Source organism: Ceratotherium simum, chromosome 16 (genome assembly GCF_057802395.1).
Source record: "Ceratotherium simum simum isolate JZ-2026a chromosome 16, ASM5780239v1, whole genome shotgun sequence".
NCBI classification, from domain to species: Eukaryota; Metazoa; Chordata; class Mammalia; order Perissodactyla; family Rhinocerotidae; genus Ceratotherium; species Ceratotherium simum.
Genome location: NC_141915.1, coordinates 60567498 through 60593493, shown reverse-complemented (window position 1 = coordinate 60593493; position 25996 = coordinate 60567498). Strand labels below are relative to the sequence as shown.

Genomic DNA, 25996 nt, shown 5'->3' with positions numbered 1-25996 from the left:
GTTTTGATGAATCTGTCATGCCAGGAAGGAACCCCCAATAATGCCATCTTTCTGCCTTCACTTTCAATTCTCAGCAGGTGTCGTTTACGAATTGGTTTAGAATCCACTCTGACTTTCAGCCAGTCAACTGTCCCACTCCTGCCCTCCCGTCCACACCCGCAGGCTCTGCAGCCCTGCCTTCTAAGGGCACTGGGACGCATGCTCTTGGCCGCTTGCTTGCCTTCCTGACTCAGGCAAAGTGCCTCGTTATAAGGAAAACAAGGCCCTCGCACTGTACAGGCACAGAAATGTGACCAACAGATGACACACTTTGCAAGCACAGGCTCGGTGGAAAAGTACCCGAAGAGACTCAGGGACTCTGGCAGCCAAGAATCCTCCAAAGCAGCTGCTTTCCAAGGGCTCTACCCTGTTGTTTTGTCTGTTTTTTACCCCAGATCAAGCTACAGGTATGACATATGAAGGCAAGAGTGAAAGGAATGGGGGGAGAGGAAAAGCATGAACATGAAGGGTTTACCCAAGCAAGCCCCTCCCTCACCACACACGCCGAAACCAGCTCCGACTTGTCTTAATTCTCCCGACAGCTCTGATTCTTCTGTCTCAGGATTTCAGGGAATTAAATTTTTAAAATGGGGAAGAGGGAGGAGAGGAAGAGAAGAAAAGCAAACAAAGAGAAGAAGGAAGCAAGCACATATTTCATTGTGGCAGCAAGTAAAGATGCGGTTTGCAAACAGATATAAGGATGGAGCAGAGACCAGGAGGAACTTGACCAAAGACTCTGGTTTCTGTGGGGGTAAGTTTATAAGGGGAGAGCAGGTGTTCCTCCTCGGAATATTCTAGCAAAGCATGCTGTGGGAAGAGACTCTGCCTTCATTTTCCTTAACGCAGATTATAAAGTCTATTTTATGGGGGAACAGGAAGCAAACTGAACAAAGACTAACGGACCAGCATGCATGACGAGTCAAATGAGGTCCAATTGACAGGACAGTCCTGTGCACCAATGGACGCACCCACTCACGTTCTCATGTGATCACGGGGACAATCACACAGACGGAGGTCACGTTTCCTGTCCATGGGTCACAGAGTTCACTCCCTGTGATGAGAAAAGGATGCGGCAGTGCTGGACAGGCAGGGCAGTCTCCAACAAGAGAGGAGCACCAGAGGGAGCTTCTGGTCCACTATCACCAGAACACGAGATGCCCAGGGGAATCCATCTGGAGACAGATGTAGGACTAGGTGGGGATGTTTATATGCCCAAGATTTAACAACAGTGCGTGATGTAACTAATAGTGCTGCCGGAGAAAGTAACCCCAGAGCAGAGTTTTCTGGCTACTGGGTCACAGGAACTCACTGCCCTTCAGACTCAGCAACACACGCATCAGCAGTTAGAAGCACCTCCCCTGGCATGGCTCGACCCCTCAGCACAGCTGACTGCCCACTTGCCAAGTGGAGCAAGATATTTAAATATAAAGAGATTTTCATTTTCCAACAAATGGTTGATTATTTTAAATATTCAAAACGCCTTGTAGCTATTCTCACGTCAGATGCTCTTGTGTGGAAAGTCAACTTCAGAATGAAAAGACACCGTGCATGTTGTAGTAACTGTTATCAGTGGGAGAATCACTGGCATGTATGAATGCTTTGATGACTTCAATCTTCCTTTTGCACGTGTTCTATTTGTTTTTTATTTTTTGTGAGGAAGATCGGCCCTGAGCTAACATCCATGCTAATCCTCCTCTTTTTTTAGCTGAGGAAGACCGGCTCTGAGCTAACATCTATTGCCAATCCTCCTCCTTTTTTTTCCCCAAAGCCCCAGTAGATAGTTGTATGTCATTGTTGCACATCCTTCTAGTTGCTGTATGTGGGACGCTGCCTCAGCATGGCCGGACAAGTGGTGTGTTGGTGTGTGCCCGGGCTCTGAACCCGGGCCGCCAGTAGGGGAGCACGCGCACTTAACCACTAAGCCATGGGGCCGGCCCCTTGCACATGTTCTAAAATGTGTAAATATATTTAAAGTATATATATACTAAAAGTATATTTTAAAAAGTAGATATATAAAAATATATTTATAAATAAATAGATTTATTTTATTTTATTTATTTTTTTTTTTTAAAGATTTTATTTATTCAGTTTTTTCCCCCCAAAGCCCCAGTAGACAGTTGTATGTCATAGGTTCACATCCTTCTAGTTGCTGTACGCGGGACTCGGCCTCACGCTGGACGGAGAAGTGGTGCCTCGGGGCGCTCCCGGGATCCGAACCCGGGCCGCCAGCATCAGAGCGCGCACACTTAACCGCCAAGCCACGGAGCCGGCCCAAAAATAAATAGATTTAAATGTGTAAATATATTCTGTAAACATGCTACAGAAGGTATAGATGGAGAAGTTTTCCTCCCTCCCCAGTCGCTGCTTTCCTCCTTCACCACTATATGTAATCACTTTGTTTGTTTCTTATTTATTCTTCTGGTGTTTCTTCTTGTAAACATAAGAAAATGTGAATGTAGACTGAGCCACCCGGTTCTTAGACAAAGGACCCCCCACACCTGCAGTCCTGTACTCTGCTGTTCTTCTCTTGAGGCGATCTTGCCACATCCGCTCACGGAGAGTTCCTCTCTCTTCACAGCTAGCAAATAATATGCCATCGGGCGGAGGCAGCATTGCTGTTTAACCAGCCTCCTATGGATGACTGGACCTTTAAGATGAACCAAGCTTTTATGATTACAAACAACACTGCAATGAATAAACTGCTCTATGTTATTTCATATGTACGCAGGTAAAGCGGTAGTGTCAATTCCCAGAAGTGACACTGCTAGATCAAAGGATAAATGCATTCATAATTTTGACAGATATTATCCTTTTGAAATTTCACAGCAGAGTGTGTTGTAAAATGTTTGAATTTTGGCCAATCTGACAAGTGAAAAATGGTATTTCAGTGTAGTCTTACTGTGCACTTACTTATCTTATTATAAAAGGCTGAGCATTTTTCATATATGCAATGGCCATTTGTATTTCCCTGTGAACTGCTGGCTCACGTCCTTTGACCATTTCTCTATTGGATTGTTAGTGTTTTTCTTGATTTCTAGGAGCTCTTTATATGTCGGGGAGGCTAGTCTTTTACCTGTGATAGGAGTTTTAATTGCCACTCCCCTCTCCCGATTCTTGTTTGTTTTAAAACTTTTGCTCATGGTATTTTTTCCTCCATGCAAAGTTTTCTATTTTTATTCAATCAAGTTTATTAATCTTCAAAGACATCTAGATTTTAAGTCATAGTTAAAAAGGTTTTCATTACTCTAAGGTTAAAATAGAATTTGCCTGGGTTTTCTTCCAGTGCTTTCATGGTTTCATTCTTTGTATTTAAATAATCTCTCTCTTTAAAGTTAATGCTGGTGTTCAGGATGTGCAGTTAGACACCTAGCTATCCTAACACCAAAAGGTCAGGAGTCCATCATCTTTACTCCACTGATTGGAGATGCTGACTTGACCACACACAAAATCCTGTATGTACTGAGGTCTGTTTCTGTTATGCTCCATTGGTCGGTCGGTCTGTCTGTCCATAATACAGCACTACAGTGCTATTTATTATTGAAGCTTCATAGTTAATTTTGATATCTGGTAGAATTAGCTCACTGTCATTATTCTTCCTATCCATAATTTCCCTGGGTATTTCTATTTATTTCTCCATAGGAAGTTTAGAATATGTTTGTCCAGGTTCAGAAAAAAAATTATCTGCTGGTCATTTTATTGCAATTGTAATTTAGGGAACACTATTTAGGAAGAGAATCCTTCTATAAATGAACATGGTGTGTTTCTATTTGCTTGGGTTGATTTCTGTGTTCCTCAGGATGCTTTAAAGTTTTCTTCACAAGAGGCTTTTCATGTTTCAGGTCAAGTTTATTCCTAGATTTAGGATTCTCTTGTAAATGGGGTGCATTTGTCTTCTAACTGGTTATTTCTTTCAATTTCTGTATACTAATTTTAAGTCTTCTACTTACTCAATTCTCTTATTAGTAGTATTTAATTGCTTCCGTTGGGTTTTCTAGGCACATACTCATCATTTGCAAACTGTAACAGGTTTCACTTCTACTTTTCCGATTTTATGCCTCTAATTTCTTTCTCTTGACTAATTGTGTTAGCTGGTAGCATAGTGGCATCTTATTTTGTTCCTATTTTAGTCGGAATGTTTTTAGTTTTTCCCCATTAAGCATGATGCTGGCTTTTAGACTAATATGAAAATATTTTAAGTGTTAGAGAAGTAGCTATTGATGCCTGTTTTATTGAGTGGTCTTCTTCCTTTATGAGAAGATCAATGTTAGCCTTCTTACGCTTATTAATAGATTACCTTAATAGCTTTCCCAGTATTGAACCAACCTCACATCCCTGGAAACCCATTCAGTCATGGTGTATTATCCTTTCAGTGTTCTGCTGGATTATTTCTAAATACTAACAAATGTGAAAGCAATGTAGTTTGCTTTTTTGAGTGTAAACTTTTTCAAGGTTTTTTTTTGTTTGTTTTTTGGGTTTTTTTTTTTTTTTTTTTTAGTGAGGAAGATTGGCCCTGAGCTAACATCTGTGCCAATCTTCCTCTATTTTGTATGTGGGATGCCGCCACAGCATGGCTAGATGAGCAGTGTGTAGGTCCGTGCCCAGGATCCGAACCTGCAAATCCTGGGTTGCCGAAGCAGAGTGTGAGAACTTAATCACTACACCACTGGGCTGGCCCCGTTTTTTTTAAATTGTGTTAAAATACATATACCAGAAAATCTACCATTTTACTCAAGTTTAAGTATATAGTTCAGTGGCGTTAGGTAATTCACATTGTTGTGCCTTTCAGGTTTTTGCATCAAAGTTATACTTGCTTCATAAAAAGAATTGAGACATTTTCCTTTATTTTTATGCTCTGAAGAGTTTCAATACTATTGGAATTAACTGCCCTGTAAAGGTTTGGTAGAATTTCCATGGGAAAGAATCCAGGCCTAGTGGCTTCTTTGTGGGGGACTCTGAGCTTTCTTTCTAAAGAACTTTCTCTATTCCTTCTAATAAACTGGTCTATTTAAGCCTTCTAATTCTTCTGGAATCAGTTTTATACATTATATTTTCCTAGAAATATAAGTTTTCTATATTCAAGTTATTAGTGTATTTACACAGCAATATGCAGCGTAATCTTATGATTAAACATCTTATTCTGGGGCCCGCCCAGTGGCGCAAGCGGTTAAGTGTGCGCGCTCCGCTGCGGCGGCTCGGGGTTCGCTGGTTTGGATCCCGGGCGTGCACCGATGCACTGCTTGGCAAGCCATGCTGTGGCGGCATCCTATATAAAGTGGAGAAGATGGGCACGTATGCTAGCCCAGCGCCAGTCTTCCTCGGCAGAAAAAGAGGAGGATTGGCAGATGTTAGCACAGGGCTGATCTCCTTACAAAAAAAAAATAAATAAATAATAAACATCTTATTCTTTCCATAGTCATTCCTCCCTTGTCATTTCTAGATTTGTACTTTCTCCCCTTAATTAGGTGAGTTGATTTTTTTCCCCAAAGAAACAGCTTTTAATTTACTATTTGATTTTTATATGTTTCTGTTTGCTAACTTAGAAAAAGTCCTGCTTTTATCATTATTAAATTCCTTTCTTCTACTTTCCTACAGTTTAATTTGTACCTTTTCTCATCTTTTTAGTTGGCTGCCTAGTGTATTTTTATTCCTTTATATTGACATTAGAATTTAAGGTTATGAATTTTTTTCTGAATATGGTGTTAGTTATTTCATGGGTCTGATATACATTACTTTCATTATCATTAATTTTGGAAACTCTACAATTTTGTTTTGTATTTTTCCTTTGACCCAAGATTTAAGATAGTCATTTTCCTTAAAAAAATAAATTTCCAGTTGGAAGGTCCCTTTTGTTTTCTGATATTGTTATTCATTTCTGGTTCTACTATACACATAATGTTACTTCTTTTTTTTTTTTAAAGATTTTATTTATTTATTTTTCCCCCCCAAAGCCCCAGTAGATAATTGTATGTCATAGCTGCACATCCTTCTAGTTGCTGTATGTGGGACGCGGCCTCAGCATGGCTGGAGAAGCGGTGCGTCAGTGCGCGCCTGGGATCCGAACCCAGGCCGCCAGTAGCGCAGCGCACACACTTAACCGCTAAGCCACGGGGCCGGCCCAATGTTACTTCTATTTGTTGGAAATTCTCAAGGTTTCCTTTGTGGCCTAATACATGGTCAGACTTTAGGAACAGGCATTTAAAAGAAGGAGTAATGTTTATAACTAGGACACAGAGTACAGTACATGTTCTTTAGGTCTACCTCATGGTAGGTCTATGTTATTTTTAATAGCAACAGCAACAACACTTTGTAAGTGCCTCGGCTATATTAGGTACTCTCTGGGCAAGTGACACACATTATACCCTTGAATATTCATAGTCACCTTGAGAGGAAGTTATCATAACTCCCATTTTTATATAAGGAAGTGAAGATTTGAATAAGTGTCATGACCTGTCCACGGTCCCTCAGTGACAGAGCAAGAATCAAAACCAAGGCCTTTCAAATCACACAGCACTTTATCACTTTACTTAGTGCGAATTTCACCCTCTACTCATTTTCTTGGGGGAGGGGGGACACAGGGGCTTTCCAGCTTGCACTGAACTCTCTGGGCCTCGGCTCCAGCAGAAGGGCGAGCTGGGAGGATGAGTTGTCCCCGGGTGGAAGTGGTTTAACTCGTCTCACCCAAAGTGGCAGCTGAGCCTTCCTCCCTCCTTGCATTCCTGTGGTTTCTCCACTCCCACACTTTCTTTTATAGACAAATTAATTTCCATTTTTATCAGATTAATGCATGGAGAGAGATAAAACAGTAACACAGCACTAAACGGCTTATTATAGGCAAAAGTAACTCCCTGTTCTCTTCCCCACACTCCCTACCCGAAGTCCAGCTCCCCAAAGGCAGCCAATTTCAATTCTGTGGACAGTTTTTCAAGAATTTACCTCCAGATTTCAAAATAATTGCTATGTCTTTCTTTCGCAATTTTAGACTTTGTCAGGTGCTGCCTCATTACAGAAGCGAGGACTCAGCTCCTTAGTTCCCACCCTCCCAACTTCCCACGATGAGCAGATCACAGTTTTGGGCCAGTTCAGCATTCAGGGCTGACATATATCCAGTAAATCTTCCTCACTGACAGCCGAGCAGTGTACTCTGATTACATTTTTCTATTGTATACCTTGTGTTTTCACGTGTTGATTTTTGTAACACTTCCCCTGCATCTCACAACCTCTCCATTAGATTCTCCACTTGCGCAAACCTATGGGATAACTGGTCAGCTCCTGTGTCTCCACCCACAGGGCCCAGGGGACCCCTCGGCTCTGCCCTGGGCTGATTTTGGTCCACGCCTAATGAGCAGCCTTCACCCTTGGAGCTGGCCTTTCTGGTGGACTGGACCCCCTGCTTCCTAGAACTCATCTGCGATATCTAGAACTCACTTGAACTGTCTGAGTTATTTCTGTAGCAGAGATGTAATACTCTCCCAGCCAGGCCCTAAAACTGTCCCTGAGGGTCACGCAGAGCCACGTCACACAAGGTTCTCCATCATCTGGTGCCAATTACCCAGCAGTACGACAAGTAGTGGTGATGGAGAAACAGTGTTGAATGAAGACATCCCCTTGCTAGCCTCCTCTCTCTTGCCACACATGGCCTCTCACACACTGACTTGTCTTTGCCAGCACTCACCTTCCTGCCTCTCTGCGTCTGTGCGTCTGCGTCTGCGCTCTCAGTGCCCTCTTTTCCCCACTGGAGGCATCTGAGTGTTCCAGGCACAGCCTCTGGAAGCCTCCCCAACCAGCCCTTGGCCTTCTTTTTTGCTCTTTCTTGAGGCTGCCATCTTTGGGTTAGCTCTTTACACCTTCCACCTTCTTTGCTAAACTCTCAGCTCCTTGAGGACAAGAACCCTGTACTATTACTCTTTATAGTCCCAGAATACAGCAGAGCCTGGTTCCTACCAGAGGCTCAGTGTTTGCTGAATGCATAAACAAACCGTGAGCACGGAGGAGAAGCATTATCATTCCTCATCAGGTACACTAATCACACCCAGTAACTGCTGGGTGGATGATTAAATCCAATGTGGATAATTAAATCCATTGATCGACCCGTGAAACGAGGAGGCAATGAGCCTCCTTCGGTCAGTGCTGCCAAGCGGCGGAGCCTGGATGCTGAGGCCCAGCCTCTCTCCACCGTGCTGTGTGGGCTTCACCCAGACCTGGGAACCCAGGTCATTGCCAGGTGTACAGGCAGCCCTGTGAGTCCTGGGTGGGAAAGGTGTCTGAGCTGGCGCTTTCTGGACCATACAATAAACCAGCCTTGATTCCTCACATCAAAATCATGGTTGCTCTTTTCATAAAACTTACAAAGCTGCCACAGCTGTCAGACTGGAGTCGTGCGGGCTGTGCTCTTGGGCTGACTGCCCCCCCATCCCCTCACCCTTGTTGGAATCGCTGCAATCAGCACTGCGAGCTGGTGATTCAGCACAACCTGACAATTAATCACCGGACCCTCAGTCATCACACTGGACTGCCTTCGGCACTGGGCTGACGCTTCACCTCCACCCTCCAAGAGGTCCCCTGCAGCCTGAGCCACTGAGCACATTCATCCTGCAAAAGGGCGATCCGTCACCTCCCCACCAGCACTCAGTCCAGTCTGCCCAGAGCGGGGCCGAATCGCCTGCATCGAGAGCAGCAGGGGACAGCCTCTTGCTTCTTTCTTCAGCTTTTCATTTCACTCTTGGCAACCTAGAGGCATTTGAAAACCACTGCCTCCCTCCTGCCACACACAGATGCACAGACACACCCACCTGCAACCTGGCCTGTCACCAATGTGCACATCCGGCTGAGCCTGGCCTCTTCCCAGGCAGGTGGTCTCCTGAGGCCTGGCTTAGTGCCGGGACAGGCAGACCCAGCTCTGGTGACGTGGCAGGGGTGGAAGGGGACTACTTTCCTGGTCCATAGTTCTCCAGGGATGCCATGAGAGTGGATCTGAATCTCCTCCCAAAGTAAAACCCACTCCGAGGGCTTCTGAAATTCAGCAGCCACCTCACTTAACTAGGATGACCGCTAAAGAGAGGCCATCCTGCACAACAGTTCTATTTTACCAAACAATAAAAATGGCACCTGGAATCACTTAAGCAGCACATCCTTGCTGACTACAGCTTCTGTGTAAACATAGGTCTTTGTAAACTTGTGTTCCCTAACACTGCAATTTTGTTTATTTTCTGCGTTTTATAACCTACAGTTTAGAAATTAAATGGACCATGAAAGCAATTAAATCATTTATGTTAAAATGACGAGTGGAACGGATAAGTAACATTTATCAAGCCAGACTTTGGGCTGGGGGTTTTCACATGAAGACAGGCCTGACTGCTGCTCATCAGCCTGACAAAGCAAGCTACAGCTAGCTATCCCACTTTGTCCATTTGTAGGTAGCTGCAAGATGATATAGCAGGAAGGTTATTCAATAGGGGGCAAACTGAAAGAAAGAATCCTAGAAAACCCCAGAAATGCAAAAACAAAACAACTCCAATACTAAACCTTATAAAATAAGCCTAAATCAATAATAATGAAAAGAAATTAAAAGAACGATATTCAGATTTTAAAAAGATAACGAAAGTGAATAAAGGAATAGTATTTAATAACAGACATAAAGCAGGTCACATAACAAAAAACCTCAGTGCATCCTAGTGATGGTCTCCCAAAGAGCACAGGATGGAAAGGGAGGAAAGAATAACAAGGGGAGACACCTGCAAACACATCTCAGCTGGGTGACCAAGGTCACGTCAACAGAGACGAGTCCTGAGAGAGCACGGACCCCTGACAGGACGTGAGGAGGCGGCACTGGACCCTGTGCTCTTCCTCCCCCAAACCCACAAGCCCAGGCTCATCATGAGCAAACACCAGACAAATCCCAGCAGAGGGACAGTCTCCAGAGTCCCCGACCAGCACTCCGCAAAGCTATCTCGGTCATCCGGGACCAGGAAAGTCTGAGAGACCGTCAGAGCCCAGAGGAGCCTGAGGAGACAGGATGACCAAATGTCAGGTGGGATCCGGGATGGGGTCCCAGAGTAGAAAAAAGACACTGGGTAAAAACTAAGGAAACTGAATAAAGCCTGGACTTATAGTTAATGACAATGTATCAACGTTGATTCCTTAGTTGTGACAAATGTACCATGTTAACGTAAGATATTAACAATAGGCGAAACTGGGTGTGGGATTTATGGGAACTCTATTTACTGTCTTCTTAAGTTTTCTGTAAAACCGTTCTAAAAAATACAGCTTATTAAAATAAAAACTGCAGGAACAAGGCGTCCAGAACACAAACAGACAAACGCCCAGCACAGGAGGTCATGTTTGCCCTGGGTCTTCACAAGACCAGCCCCTCCCAGGGCACCTGGCCTGCTAAAACTCTGGCCCACTTGATCACACTCAGATCTTGGTGACATGAGTGATCACTGGACAGTAGAGAAAACTAACCCTGCTCATTTTTTCAGTTGAGTTTTGTGTGAGCTAGGAGTGGGGAGGGAGGAACAAAGGAGAGATACAGGAAGAGGAGAGGCTGCTAATGTCAGAGCCAATGAGCTGTGATGAAATTACTTTGCAGAGAAATTAGTAGACATTTTGAGACTGGGAAGGAGAACTAACGTAGGTGTTAGGGCTACAGAAATAACATTCTGCTCATCTCTTACCCACTTTTTACTCATACAACATTGTTTCTTGGGACCAGGACGGCTTGGACACATGGTGAAGCTCTCTGTATCCCCAATTTGGATTTACTTCATATATACCAACACAGAATGTTTTTCCAAATTCATTGACATTGTGCCCTTGCTGTTCTCTGGTGGCACTATAAATAAAACTTTATTAACTGTAACTTGGGAAGGTTTCCCTGAATTGTATATTAACTGTGTCTATGAAAAAAACCTCAATTAACTGGAACCTAGCTTATAGGAATGTTTAATTAACTGTCTCCCCTCTCCTAATCTTATTAGCAGAAAGACAAATGATAACAAACGACTTAAGGAATTTATTAAAAAACAACCACCAGCACCCTCCCACAGTGTGGCCAGCAGAGACTGTAGTTTTAGCCACATTTTCCATACTTTCTATCCACATGCGACGTTGCTCTTGATCTCTGATCCCATCACACGACCCAAAGGACAATTTTAAAACATATTCTGCTACATTTGCTTTCTCCTCTCCCTTCCCCTTTATTTTTCGGCACATTTTGAAAGTTGCAGGTAGCATATTTTCCTAAGGAAAAGGATATTCTCTTATATAACCACAGAACCATTAACACCCTCAAGAAATTTAACATTCATACAACATTATCTGACATTCAGTCCATATTCAAATTTCTCCCAATTGTTCAAATGTCCTTTGTAGCCTTTGGTTTTTGATCCAGGATCCAGTCAAGGCCTGCACTAAGGGACCATTAGTCTTAATCTAAAACAATTTTCCCCACATTTTTGGGGGCTTTCTTGAATTGAAAATCTAGAAGGGACCAGTACAGTTGTTGGTAGACTGTTCCACAATTTGAATTTTTAGAAGATCTACTGAGTTATCAGTGATAGACAAAAAACTACACATATTTAAAGGATAGAGTTTGAGGATTTTGGAAAAATGTATATACCTGTGAAGCCATCCCCACAATCAAGGTAATGAATCTCTTCCCTCAAAAGTTTCCTTATTCAAATTTTGGAATCCTTCCCCCAATCTGCTTTCTGTGACTATAGTTTGCATTTTCTAGAATTTTAAATAAATGGAATCATACAGTATGTGCCCTTCTTTTACTGGCTTCTTTCATTTAGCATAATTATTTTGGGATTAGTTCATTCTTTCTTACTGCTGAGTAGCACAGTAGTCCCCCCTTATCTGTGGGGGATACATTCCAAGACCCCAGTGGATACCTAAAACCACAGATAGTACCAAACTCTGTGTACGCAGTCGGCCCGCCATATCTGTGGGTTCCGCATCTGCAGAGTCAACCGACCACGGACAGAAAGGTCTATGATGGCTGAGTCTGTACTGAACAGGTACAGACGTTTTTCTTGTCATTATTCCCTAAACAATACAGTATAACAACTATCTATATAGCATTTACATTGTATTAGGTATTATAAGTAATCTAGAGATGACAAAGTATATGGGCGGATGTGTGTAGGTTATACGCAAATACTGCGCCATTTTATATAAGGGGCTTGAGCATCGCAGATTGTGGTATCTGTGGGGGGTCCGGGAACCAATCCTCCACAGATTCCCAGGGACGACTGTACCATGTTTTTTCCTCTACATACACACCTATAATAAAGTTTAATTTATAAATTAGGCACGGTAAGAGATTAACAACAACAATAAAATAGAACAATTATAATAATATACTGTAATAAAAGTCATGTGAACATGGTCTCTCTCTCTCAAAATATCTTATTGCACTGTACTCACCCTTCTTGTGATGATGTGAGATGGATGCAGTGCCCACAGGATAAGAGGAAGTGAAATGAGCGACGTAAGCACTGTGACATAGCCTTAGGCTACTATGACCTTCTAACCTACATGTCAGAAGGGGCATCACCGAGCCATGACAATGTTGATAGTTGGATGTCAGGAGCAGATGATGTTGATGGCCAGAGATCCAATAAACGGATGATTCATGTCTCAGGCAGGATGGAGTGGGATAGTGCGCGATTTCATCATGCTACTCAGTGTACAATTTAAAACTTATGAATTGTTTATTTCTGAAATTTTCCATTTAATATTTTTGAGTCGCAGTTGACTGCAGGTAAATGAAACTGCAGAAAGTGAAACTGTGAATGGCGGGGCTACTGTATTCCACTGTATGGATAACTCACCATTTGTTTATTCATTCATTTGTTGATGGACATTTGGGCGATTTCCAGTTTTTGGCTATTACAATAAGGCTACTATAACATTTGTGCAGTTTTGTATGGACATATGCTTTCGTTTCTCTTGGGTGAATAGCTAGGAGTGGGACGCCTGGATTGTAGAGTTACGTGTGTATGTTCATCTTTATAAGAAACTGTAAAATAACCTTCCAGAGTGGTCGTGCCATTTGCATTTCCACTAGAATGTATGAGAGTTTCAATTCCTCCAAATCCTAGCTGACACTTGGTATCATGAGTCTTTCCCATTTTAGACATTCTAACAGGTATCGATTGTGGTTTTAACTTGCTTTTCTCTAGACGAATGACATTCAGCATCTTTTCCTGTGCTTATTTGCCATCATCCTCCTTCTTTAGTGAAGTGTCCGTTCAAACCTTTTGCCCATTTTTTTGGTTTGCATGTTTCTTTTCATATTGAGTTTTGAGAGTTCTTTATATATTCTCAGTAGAAGTTTTTATCAGATAAATGATTTGCAAATATTTTCCCATTTTAATTTTTGTATATGGTACAAGGTGTTGATTGTAGTTCACATTTTGCATATGGATGTCCAGTTGTCCCAGCACCACATGTTGAAAAGATCCTTCTTTCTCCATTGAATTGAACTGTCTCTGCAACTTGGTTGAAAATCAGTTGTCCATATGTGTGTGGGTCTATTTCTTGAATTTCTATTCTATTCTACTGATGTATTCGTCCATTTTGATGCCATTTCCACAGTTTTGATTATTGTAGATTTATGACGCCTTGAAATCAGGTAGTATTAGTCCTTTAACTTTGTTGTTCTTTTTAAAAGTTGCTTTGGCTATTCTAGGTCCTTTGCATTTCCATATGGATTTTAGAATCAGGACCCACGATAATGGAATATCTCTCCATTTATTTAGATTTTCTTTAATTTCTCTTACCAATGATTTGTGGTTTTAAGTGTACAAGTCTTGTATATCTTTTGCCAGAATTTATCCCTAAGTTTTTCATATTTTTGATACCATTGCAAATGTTTTTTATTTTAATTTCAACTTCTAGTGGTTGATTAATAGTATATATAAACAGCATTGATTTTTGTTTATTGATCTTGTAACCTGCAACCTTACTAAGCTCACTTATTAGTTCTAGTATTTCTTTTTTGTAGATTCAATCAGATTTTCTACATAGATAACTGTTTGAATACTTTGAATATTTGAATTGTCTGAATAATTTTCTACATAGATAATTGTTGTTTGAAAATAAAGACAGTTATACTTCTTCCTTTCCAACCTAGACATCTTTATTTTTTTCTTGCCTCACTGCACTAGAACTTCCAGGATAATGCTGAAGAAACAATGAGGGCAGATACCCTGGTCTTGTTCCTGACCTTCGTGTTCAGACTTTCGACATAGGTGTGATGGTGCTGTAATATTTACTGTAGAAGCTGTCAGGTTGAGGAAGGTCTCTTCTATTACCAGTTTGCTGAAAGTGTTTTTTAAATCAGGAATAGATTTTAGATTTCATCAAATGCTTTCGTGTCTACTGAGATGATAATATGGTTTTTCTTTTGGTGATAAATTACATTGATTTTTCAATCGTTAAACAATTTTACATTCCTGAACTAAGTCCCACTAAGTCATAATGTAATATCCTTTTTATATATTGTTGAATTTGAGTTGCTAAGATTTTGTTCAGAATTTTTGCATCTATGCTCATGAAGGATATTGGTCTGTGTTTTTCTTTTCTTGTCTGGTTTTTGGTATCAGGGTAATGCTAGTCTCATAGAATGATGTGGGAAGGTGCTTATTTGCCATTGATACATTTTTCATTAATGTTTGGGTAGAATTCACCAGTGAAGCCATCTGGACCTGGAATTTTCTTCATAGGAAAGTTTTAAACCACAAATTCAATTTCTTTAATAGATATAGTGCTGTTCAGATTATTTCCTTAAGTGAGAAGCTTGTGTCATTCAAGGAATGTGTTTCATCAAAGTTATCAAATGTTTTGGCATCAAGTTGTTCATAATATTAGCTTATTATCATTTTAATGTTTCTAGAACCTTCAGTGATGTCACCTCTCTCATTCCTGATTTGGGGATTTTTGTCTTCTTTGTCTCCTTTTCAGTCTGGGCAGTGGTTTATCAATTTTATTGATCTGCTCAAAGAACAAGGTTTTGGTTAGATTTTCTCTATTGCTTTTCTGTGTTTTTTTTGCATTGATTCTCACTGTAATCTTTATTTCCTTCCTCCTTCTTACTTTGGGTTTAATCTGCTTTTCTTTTACTAATCTTAAGGTTGAAGCTGAGGACAATGATTTGAAATCTTTCCTCTTCTCTAATGTTTGCATTTAGTACTATAAACTTCCCTCTCACACTGCTTAGCTGTGTCCCACAAATTTTGATATGTTGTATTTTCATTCAGTTCAAGGTATTTTTTACCCCCCTTGAAACCTCCTTTATGAAAAAAATTTATTTAAAAAAGTTTTATTTCATAATTTTATATTTTAATATGTTTGTATAGTTACATTTGTAATTATACATAAATTATAATAAAGCATATATATATAAATTATATCATAAATTATACATATTTTTCCAGCTTTACCGAGGTATAATTGACAAATAAAAATTGTATATATATTTAAGGTGTAAAATGTAACAGTATGATTTAAGTATACATTGTGAAATGATTACCACAACCAAGTTAATTAACTCATCCATCACCTCACATAGTTACCATTTTTCTTTTTGTTGGTGTGGTGAGAAGAGTTAAGATCTACTCTCTTAGCAATTTTTAAGTACACAATACAGTATTGTTAACTACAGTCACCATGCTGTACATTAGATTCCTAGAATTTGTTTCAGCTTATAACTGAAAGTTTATACCCTTTGACCAATATCTTCTCATTTCCCTCATCCCTCAGCCCCTGGTAACCACCATCTACTTTTTGGTTCTCTGAGTTTGACTTTTTTAGATTCCACAAATGAATAAAATCATATAGTATTTGTCTTTCTCTGTCTGGCTTATTTCACTTAGCATAATGTCCTCCAGGTTCAACCATGTTGTCACAAATGGGAGGATTTTCTTTTTTTTAATGGCTGAATAATATCCTGTGTGTGTGTGTGTGTGTGTGTGTGTGATCTTCTTTATCCATTCATCCATCTATGGACACTTTCCATATTTTGGTCCTTGTGAGTAACGCTGTAATGAACATGGGAATGCAGATATCTTTGAGAAACTCATTTCACTTCCTTTGGCTATATACCCATTAGTGAGATTGCTGGATTGTATGGTAGTTCTATTTTTAATTTTTTGAGGAACCTCCACACTCTTTTCCATAGTAGCTGCAGCAATTTATATTTGCTTTTTTTTTTTTTTTTTTTACCAACAGTGCACAAGACTTCCCTTCTCTCCACACCCTCGCCAGAATTTGTTATCTGTTATCTTTTTGATAAAAGCCATCCTAACACGTGTGAGGTGATATCTCATTGTGGTTTTGATTTGCACTTCCCTGATGATGAGTGATGTTGAGCATTTTTTCATGTACCTGTTGGCCATCTGTATGTCTTCTTTCAATGAATGTCTAAAAATGTCTATTCGAGTCCTTTGCCCATTTTTATTTATTTATTTTTAAACTTTTTTTTTTTTTTTTGCTGGGAAAGATTAGCCCTGAGCTAACATCTGTTGCCAATCTTCCTCTTTTTTTTTTTCCTCCCCAAAGCCTCAGGATGCAGCTGTACATTCTAGCTGTAAGTCCTTCTAGTTCTTCCATGTGATCTGCCACCACAGCAATGGCACCTGACAGATGAGTGGTGTGGTTCCGCGCCTGGGAAGCAAACCCGGTCCAATGAAGTGGAGTGCACTGAACTTTATCCACTAGGCTGTCAGGGCTGGCTCCCTTTGCCCATTTTTAAAGATTTTTTATTTTATTTATTTTTTTCCCCCAAAGCCCCAGCGGATAGTTGTATGTCATAGCTGCACATCCTTCTAGTTGCTGTATGTGGGACACGGCCTCAGCATGGCCGGAGAAGCGGTGCGTCGGTGCACGCCCAGGATCCGAACCCGGGCCGCCAGCAGCGGAGCGCGTGCACTCAACCTCTAAGCCACGGGGCCGGCCCTGCCCATTTTTAAATCAGGTTGTTTTTTTGCTATTGAGTTGCATGAGTTCCTTATATATTTTGGATATTAACTTCTTAAATAGATGGTTTGCAAATATCTCTCCCATTCCCAAGTTAGCCTTTTCATTTAATTGTTTCCTTTGCTGTGCAGAAGCCTTTTAGTTTGACGTAGTCTCTTATTTATTTTATACATAAATATTTATAATTATAAATATTATTTTATATACTTATTTATACAATTTATTGTTACAATATTTATATACTTTAGTATATATTTTATATTACTTACTAAAATTTTATTTTATAATTAAAAAAGTATAAAAATTATTTATTTAAAAGTGTGCTGTTCTGTTTCCAAATGTTTAGAGATTTTCCTATTATCTATTGTTGATTTTGAGTTTTATTCCATTTTGGTTGTAGAACATACTGTGTACGATTTCAATTCTTTTAAGTTTGTTCAGGTTTGTTTTATGACCCAGGATATGGCCTATCTTGGTACATGTTCCTGGCACACAGAAAGAATGTGTACCCTGCAGTTGCTGTGTGAGCATCCTCTAACAGTCGATGAAGGCCCCATGGTGGACGGTGCTGTTCCAGTGTTCTCCCTCCTTACTGCCTTCCCTTCCACTTGTTCCGTCATTTATTGAGAAAGAAGGATTCAATTCTCCAGGTATAATTATGGATATCTATTTCTCCTTGTGGTTCCACCAGTTTTCATTTTCTGTGTTTTGAAATTCTGTTTGTAGGTGAATGAACATTAAGGACGGTTATATTCTCGTCATGAATGGACTCCTTTGGTATCATGAAATGACTTTCTTTATCCCTAGCAATATTTTCTGCTCCGAAACCTACTTTCATATTAACTTAGGCAATCCAGCCCTCTTTTGCTTCATGGTATCATGGTATATCTTTTACTTATAATCTATTTGTGTCTTATATTGAAAGTGCACTTCTTGTAGGTGGCATATAGTTTGTTCTTACTTTTTTTTTTTTGTGAGGAGATCAGCCCTGTGCTAACATCGCCAATCCTCCTCTTTTTTTGCCGAGGAAGACGGCCCTGGGCTAACATCCGTGCCCATCCTCCTCCACTTTATATGGGACGCCGCCACAGCATGGCTTGCCAAAGCAGTGCGTCGGTGCGCGCCCGGGATCCGAACCAGTGAACCCCGGGCTGCCGCAGCACAGCGCGCGCACCCAACCGCTTGCGCCACCGGGCCGGCCCCTGTTCTTACTTTTTTATCCAATCTGACAACCTCTGCCTTTTAACTGGATATTCACACTATTTACATTGTGATTACTAACAAGGTTAGGTGTAAACTTATCAGCCTTTTTTGTCTATTTGTTTCAAGTAGTCTCTGTTTCCTTTTCCCTCCTTTTCTTCTTTCTTTTGTGTTGTTTGTATGTATTTATAATTTCGTGTAATCCCCTTTGTTGGATAGTTAGGTAGAATGTTTTTATTTTAGTGATAGCTTTAAGGTTTACGGACTACATCTTTATCACAGTGATATTATATCACTTTGAATGAAGAACAGAAGAGAATCTAACAACAGTATTTCTTCAATTTCTCTCCTCCCAACCTTTCTGCTATTGTTATTACACATTTTGCTTTTACATATGCTATAAACTCCACAGTATACTATAATTATCTTTTGTTTAAATAGTCAATGATCTGTGAAAGAGACTTAAATAGGAAGAAAAAATCATATACTTATCCGTGGAGTGCTCCTTTCTGGTGCTTCTCATCCCTCTGTACATCCATGTTTCCTTCTGGTATCTTCCTTCTGCCTAAAGGACTGTCTCTAACATTTCTTGGGTGGGGATCTGCTGGTGATGAATTCTTTCAGTATTATATGTCTTTATTTTTTTAAAGGAAATCTTTCTTTTTTTTTTTAAATTTTATTTATTTATTTTTCCCCCAAAGTCCCAGTAGATAGTTGTATGTCATAGCTACACATCCTTCTAGCTGCTGCACGTGGGACGCGGCCCCAGCATGGCCGGAGAAGCGGTGCGTCGGTGCACGCCCAGGATCGGAACCCGGGCCGCCAGCAGCGGAGCGCGCACACCTAACCGCCAAGCCACGGGGCCGGCCCCGAGTATTATATGTCTTTAAAAGTCCTTATTTTGCTTCCATTTTATAAAGTTATTTTCACTGGGTATAGAAATCTAACTGACAGTTTTTCTTCAGCACGTTAAAGCTGTGGCCCCGCAGGCTTCTTGCTGTCATTGTTTCTGACAAGTAACCCACTGTCATCCTTATCTTTGCTCCTCTGCTCCTTTTTTTACTGGCTGCTTTTGAGATTTTTAATTCATCATTGTTTACTAAGCAATGTGATATTATGATGTGCCTTGGTGTAGTTTTATTCATGTTTCTTGTCCTTGGGGTTCTTGAGCTTCCTGGTTCTGTGGGTTTATAGTTTTCCTCACATTTGAAAATTTCTTAAGCCATTACTTCTTTAAATATTTTTCTGCTAGCCCCCTTCAGGGGCTCCAAATACACATATATTAGGTCATTTGCAGTTTTCCTACAACTCAATGATGCTCCTTTATTTTTTTTTTAGTTTTTCTTTTGTCATTGTGCTTCATTTTGGATAGTTTCTATCGTTGTGTCTTTAAGTTCACTAATTTTTCTTCTGCAATGTTTAATTGGTTGTTAATTCCATCCAGTACAGTTTTCATGTTACAGATTGCAGTTTTCACCTCTAGAAGTTTGAGTTGGGTCCTTTTAATATCTTCTATCTCTCAATAGAGCTTTTTAAGTGGAACTGACTTCTAATAACTGTTTTAATGTCCTTATCTGCTAATTCCAACATCTGCGAGGGTTCCGAATAGGTTTTGATGGATTTTTCCTCCTCATTATGGATCATATTTTCCTGCTTCTTTTTTTCTTTTTTTTTGTGAGGAAGATCAGCGCTGAGCTAACATCCGATGCCAATCCTCCTCTTTTTGCTGAGGAAGACTGGCCCCGGGGTAACATCTGTGCCCATCTTCCTCTACTTTATATGGGACACCGCCACAGCATGGTTTGACAAGCGGTGCGTCAGTGCGCGCCCAGGATCTGAACCGGAGAATCCCGGGCCACCACAGTGGAGCGCACACAGTTAACCACTAAGGCACCGGGCCAGCCCCATCCTGCTTCTTCACACGGCTGCTAAGTTTTGCTTGGTAGCAGTGAGTGTAGAGTAACATGGCATATGGGTGGTTTGGGAAGAGACTCTCTGCGACAATTCCTCGGAGAAGATCAGGGCTCTGAGACAACAGGAAAGGCCTTTCCTTATGAGTTGTTATTAGATTTCCTTGTCCCAAGTCACGTCAGTGTCTCTATAGCGTACACTGCCCCCTCAGTCAAATGGCCTGAGCCTGTTCTTCTTCCTGGAATCGTCCTCCTTCCTTCTTACCAGACAGAGCCCACCTTCTTTAAGGCTGAGGAAATTCCTGCCCCCCGCACCCCCAAATCCTTTAGAAGCCCCTCAGATGATGGCACATAGTGTGTGCTCAACATATGCTTGTGGGAAAAGAGGGGCTCCAGGCTCACCCCTCCGCTGGGGGTCCAGCCTGAGTCTTGGAGAAGTGCCCCAAGGGCCAGGCAGTTCTCTGGCACGGGGAGAGCAGAGAGTGCTGGGGCACCGGCCAGCCTTGGTCTGTGCCTCTGTGGCAGGTCCTTTTATCTTTTTTTTTTTTTATTATAATTTTATTTATTTATTTTCCCCCCAAAGCCCCAGTAGATAGCTGCATGTCACAGCTGCACATCCCTCCAGCCGCTGCACGCGGGACGCGGCCTCAGCACGGCGGGAGAAGCGGTGCATCGGTGCGCGCCCGGGACCCAAACCCGGGCCGCCAGTAGTGGAGCGCGCGCACTTAACCACTAAGGCACGGGGCCGGCCCAGGTCCTTTTATCTTAATGTGGGCATCCCTGTCCGTAAACAACGTGCGCCCTGACCCTCACGGTGGCCATGTCAAGGAGCCACTCCAGGGAGCTCTGAGGTCTGCAGGAGACACACACCATGGGAGCATGTGGAGGCCAGCTGCAGAGGATGGCTGGCAATGTAGCATGATTTTCGGCCAGATGCGAGGAAGGGACGGAGGAATAACTCCCCAAAAGCATATGGAACTTCAGTCTCTGGGAAACTATGGCCACGGTGGTCATGAAAAGGAAAGAAGAGGTGAATAATGCCGTCTCAACCAGAAACGTTTCAACAAGTCTCTCAATGGGATGACTGCCTTTAAATAAACAGGTGCACCAAGCTGGTGAAGAAATGAATTCACAGGATGATGCCCAGCGCCTGCAGGCATTTACAAGAAGATTGCAGGAGAGGGCATTTCCAGCTGGGCCGGAGAACAGCTCCTCAAGCATTATGAAACATATAATTCCTGCAGCATCGTGCAGATATGAAACACAGGGCCCTGAGCCTTTCTTATGGCAGGTGTGCTGAAGGACCATCACAGCATCTGTGCCCATGACTGAGCCCTCCCATGTGGACACTGGAGATAAACAGGTCCCTGTGGACAAAGGTGACCAAGGGGCAGTTTTAACAAGATTCCTTATGCTGAAATATGATGATCAACTGTAAAATCCATGAGACTAACAGCCAAGTGCAGTTCAGAAGGGTCATCCACTTTCATGTAACGAAAAAAAAATAAAGCAGAAATAGCCACTACGAAGTGGCTGAAGTGGCCCAAGTGGCCTAAAATTAAAGGCACCATCTATTTCTAGGTACTAAAAGATATTAAAAATACTGATAAGCTCAAGAATCAATGTTGGCTTCAACGTGTTCAGGCAGCACTGGTGGGCCCCGGGGAGGTAGGCTTGGGGTGGTTGATGGCAGCCCCTCTCCTCTGTGGGTGGCAGCTTTTCTGTCCCTCTCCTTTGTAGGGCTTTGCGTCACATTAGTCTCTGTTTCATGCACCCAGGAATCTCTGCACCTGGTCCTTAATGGCCAGGTACCAAAAACGGTGTCAATAAATTTCTAAATGCATGACACAGATGACAAGGTATTGTAGCAGCAGAGAGACAAAGTTTCAAAATAACTTCCCGAGAAAAGCCCTTTTGTTTATATCTTGGCTCTTCACTGAAATTTGAAGAAGAGCAAAATAGAGATGACCAAGAGGTATAGCTTCCTGGTCCACAAAACCGAGCTTTCAGCTCAGTAATGAAGGGCTCAGTGCAACTGCCACGGCAGGGGAGACAGGGGTGTGTGCCTTTATTCCCTTTGCTCCAAAATCCCCAGGCGGCTGCACACATCTGCTTCTGACCCTGCAACCTTGCTACTAGAGGCAGTATTGCCGTTATGTCACAGAGGTACAGATGATGGTTATGGGAAGTGAAAATGGCTTGCTAAAGTAAATGAGGGCGACACGACTCAAATTTAGTTTTTTTTGTTGTTGTTGTTGAGGAAGACTGGCCCTGGGCTAACATCCATGCCTATCCTCCTCCGCTTTGTATGTGGGACGCCTGCCACAGCATGGCTTGATAAGCAGTGCGTAGGTCCACACCTGGGATCCAAACCTGCGAACCCCGGGCTGCCGAAGCGGAGTGCACGAACTTAACCACTACGCTACTGGGCTGGCCCTGAAATTTAGTTTTTTTTTAAACTCTTAAATCCAGTGTTTTAGACAATCTTTTAAAGAAGTCATTGTTCACCCAAAGTTAGTTCAATGGATAGGAAGATAAATCTTTTGTTGAAATATATAATATTCTGGTCATCATTCTGGAGCGGACAAGCAACAGAACATTCACTGGACACAGCCATGCGCAGGGCCCTGGGCCCAAGAAGGGTCAAGGTAAAACTGAGGTCAAAGTCAGCCTTGGATGCACTAAGGAGGAAGGAGGCAGTTTCCAACATCAAGAAGAGCATGAAGACCAGGAACATCCAAGGACGTGTCAGTCACTGCCTCCATTTCACACTGTGTGAGAGCCTTGGTCAGGACCACTAGATCAGGAAGAGAGTGAGGCCTATGGGCTGGCTGGCTTTGCAGACAATGTGGTCATCTGTACAGAGAAGCCAAGAGAACCTACAGGTCAACTCTCAGAGTTCGTAAGACTCAACAAGGTTGCTATACACAATGGATAAACAAAAACAGCAAGGATCTCATACATCAACAATCAGCAAACACAACATAATTAAAGCAGCCTTCACGGTAGACACACACACACTACAACACCTTCAGGGGGACGCGCCTGTGACACTCACATCCTCAGGTGGTTGTTCCCTCCGTTTCTGGCCCCCTCACAGTGAAGGCCTGGCTGCTGTGGGGACTCAAAGACATGGTTGTGGGGGGTAAGCGCAGTGGCCAAGTGAGAGAGGAGGAGCCAGGTCCCTAGGGAGCGAGGTGGGAGACACGGCGGGCGGGCGGGCGGACTTGAGCTGCCAAGGGCTTGTTAGTGGGACTTGAGCAAAGAGGGTTATGTGAGCGGAGGGGCAGCTCAGAGGTTTCCGGGCAGCAGCGTGCAGGCCTGAGGGACGAGTGCGGCGGCAAGGACAGGACTGGCTCCAGGACCTGCCTGAGGTGCTTTGGCATCTCCAGGCCGGCCAGTGCCCAGAGGGTGGGAGCACAAGGTAATGGGCGGACTGCAGGGCTACTTCACTGGCGCACGGCCCTGCTGACCGACCAGGCATGGCTGTGGAGGAAGAGGCTTAGGCTGGCGGAAGCTCTGGTGACCGAGGAGGGGCTGGCAGAACAGAGCAGGCCCCTGTGTTAAGACCCTCCTACCCTGCTTTCACTCACCTCTCAGAGAAGTGAATGGATGCCCTCGCCTCCTCCCCACTTCTCCGTGACTGCTGATGCCCCCTTTCTGTGGGGCAGAAGAGCTCCACGCAGCCTCAGAGGCCCTGAGCTCATGGCAGGTTTTGTTCACAGATTAGCTCTGCGATCCTGGGCAGCTCACTTTAAATGAGCATTTTCTTATCTGTAAATAATCTGCAAAATCACACTTACTGCACAGAGTTAAGATAAGAATTACGAGACCTCACACAAGAGCTCCTGCCACTGGGCGTCACACACATGCACACATGTGCACACGCAGCATGTACACATGGGCACACACACAACAGGCTGGTCAACGTTCCATTTGAAATACCGTTCTGTTTCTCCACTGGTTCTTTTCTCCCAAATAGAGACCGTTTAGGTCACTACTGGCTTCAAACCAAGCAAGCAAATCCATCCATCCTTGCGCTGATGCTGATTCTCCTCCTCACCTACCAAAGTCCTCAAGCAAGTGGACTCTCGCTCTGCTACGCTCTTCCCTAGCGCTCCCTGCCCATCCAGTTTCTTCCTCATCTCTGCATCACACACACATGCTCTTCTGAATGCTGACTGCCAAACACGATAGCCTGTTCTGAGGTGACTTGTCTCCACAGGGCTGCAGAGCGTGATGTGTCTGCCCGCACCCAGCACTCACCCTTATCCTGGAGCCTCTTTCTTTGTGTTCTGTAAATCTGACTTTCCGAGCCTCTCTCCCTTCTCTGAAAATCCTCCCCGAGAGAAGCCCCGGAGTTCTAGCCTCAGCCCCTGAGCCTTTGTTTCTACGTTTCCTTTTGAGGGCTCCCCTGTCACCATCGCTGGGTGGACGAGGTCCCCAGTCTCCATCTCTCAGGCCACGGGGCCTCACCACCAGTGGTCTCCTGTGCATGTCCGCCTCTCCCGGCTACCCTCTCTATCACTGACACGGCCACCCTTCCCACCACACAGGCTCAAACTCAGGCACAGTTTCTCCCCCACATCCACCTGGCCCTCTGTTAACTCTGCATCCTCCCACCCCCACAGCGCTTCCTGCCCATCGCCCCCACCTCCCCAGCCACCCTGACCTATCCGGCATGAATTACTAGAGCAGTCTCCTCAGTGGCTCCCTGCCCCTTGGTTATAATCTACTTTACACCGAGGCCAGACATTTTATAAACCACACCTTGGTTCTTATTGTTTCTTTGTTCCAAAATCTGTAATAGTTTCTCATGCCTGCTAAATGAAATTTGAACTCTTAAATTTGGAATTACCAGCTTCCGCTTTGATGGCCCCCATATATCTCCAGCACCTTAGCCCAGCGGGGCTGTCTGCCCTCCTCTAAGTGTCCCCTGTGCTGGCCCTCCTCTGTCCCTTGCTCAAGCTGTCTCCACTCTCCCACCTCCCCTACCTGAAATCTACATTCCTCAATACCCCTCACTAAGTCCAGCACAAATGCAGCTCCGCCCATAAGATTTCTCAGGTCCTCCTGTTTCTGAAATGTCACACTTGTGGCATGCAACTCCGATGGGATGTGTGACTTCTGGCCTCATGCAGGGGGTTTTATCCCCACTGGACAGTGAGCCTGTTGAGGGCAGAGATGGCTCACCTCTGCGTCCCCTACAGCCTTCTGTACAGTTCTGAGTATAGGGCCCTGCCTAGATCTTTGTGGAGTGTACACATGACTGCAGGCCCAGCAGGCATGAGGAGTGGGGGAGATGCTTACTGCAGGGCAGAGCTCGAGATGCAGGCTAGGCAGTCACGGTGGAGAAGTTACCGCTAGTGCTGCAGGGCCAAGCCCTACAGGCCAGGCCTCCGTGCTCCTGTTCTCACAGTCAGGGCAGGGGAGGGAAAAGAATTGCTGGAGACAGAAGAGACCGATAGGGGTCCATACAACGCAGGGCCAAATTTCAAGAAGAAAGTAAGTAGTCAGGGTCATTTACTGGCGGGAGGGGTGGTCAGGGACGGGGAGGAGGCAGAGCACAGGGACGGGGAGGAGGGACAACAAGTGGCGTGCACACAGCACGGGTGAGCCAACGGCTGGGGGACAGAGACCAGGATTGGGCCCTGAGGGGCAGCATTTCCTTTATTCTGGGAGAAAGGAAGGGACCAGCAGTGCCTGGAGGAGGGAAGGAGGTAATGGCAACTGAAGGCATGAGGCTGGCAGAAGGGTAGGACAAGAAGTGGAAGGGAGAAAGGAGAAAGCGGTAACTGGGGCAAACCAGCCCCATAGCACTCAGTGAGCCCTGCCCACGTCAGCAGCCACTCCCATCAGAGGCC

At 43.4% G+C, this 25996-nt stretch overlaps 1 protein-coding gene across 6 annotated transcripts in view; it reads right to left on the bottom strand.

Annotated features, from left to right (window-relative positions):
• RPTOR (regulatory associated protein of MTOR complex 1) overlaps window positions 1–25996 on the bottom strand; it is a 414631-nt gene that overhangs the window by 85707 nt on the left and 302928 nt on the right. The gene's annotated exons all lie outside the window — the stretch shown is intronic.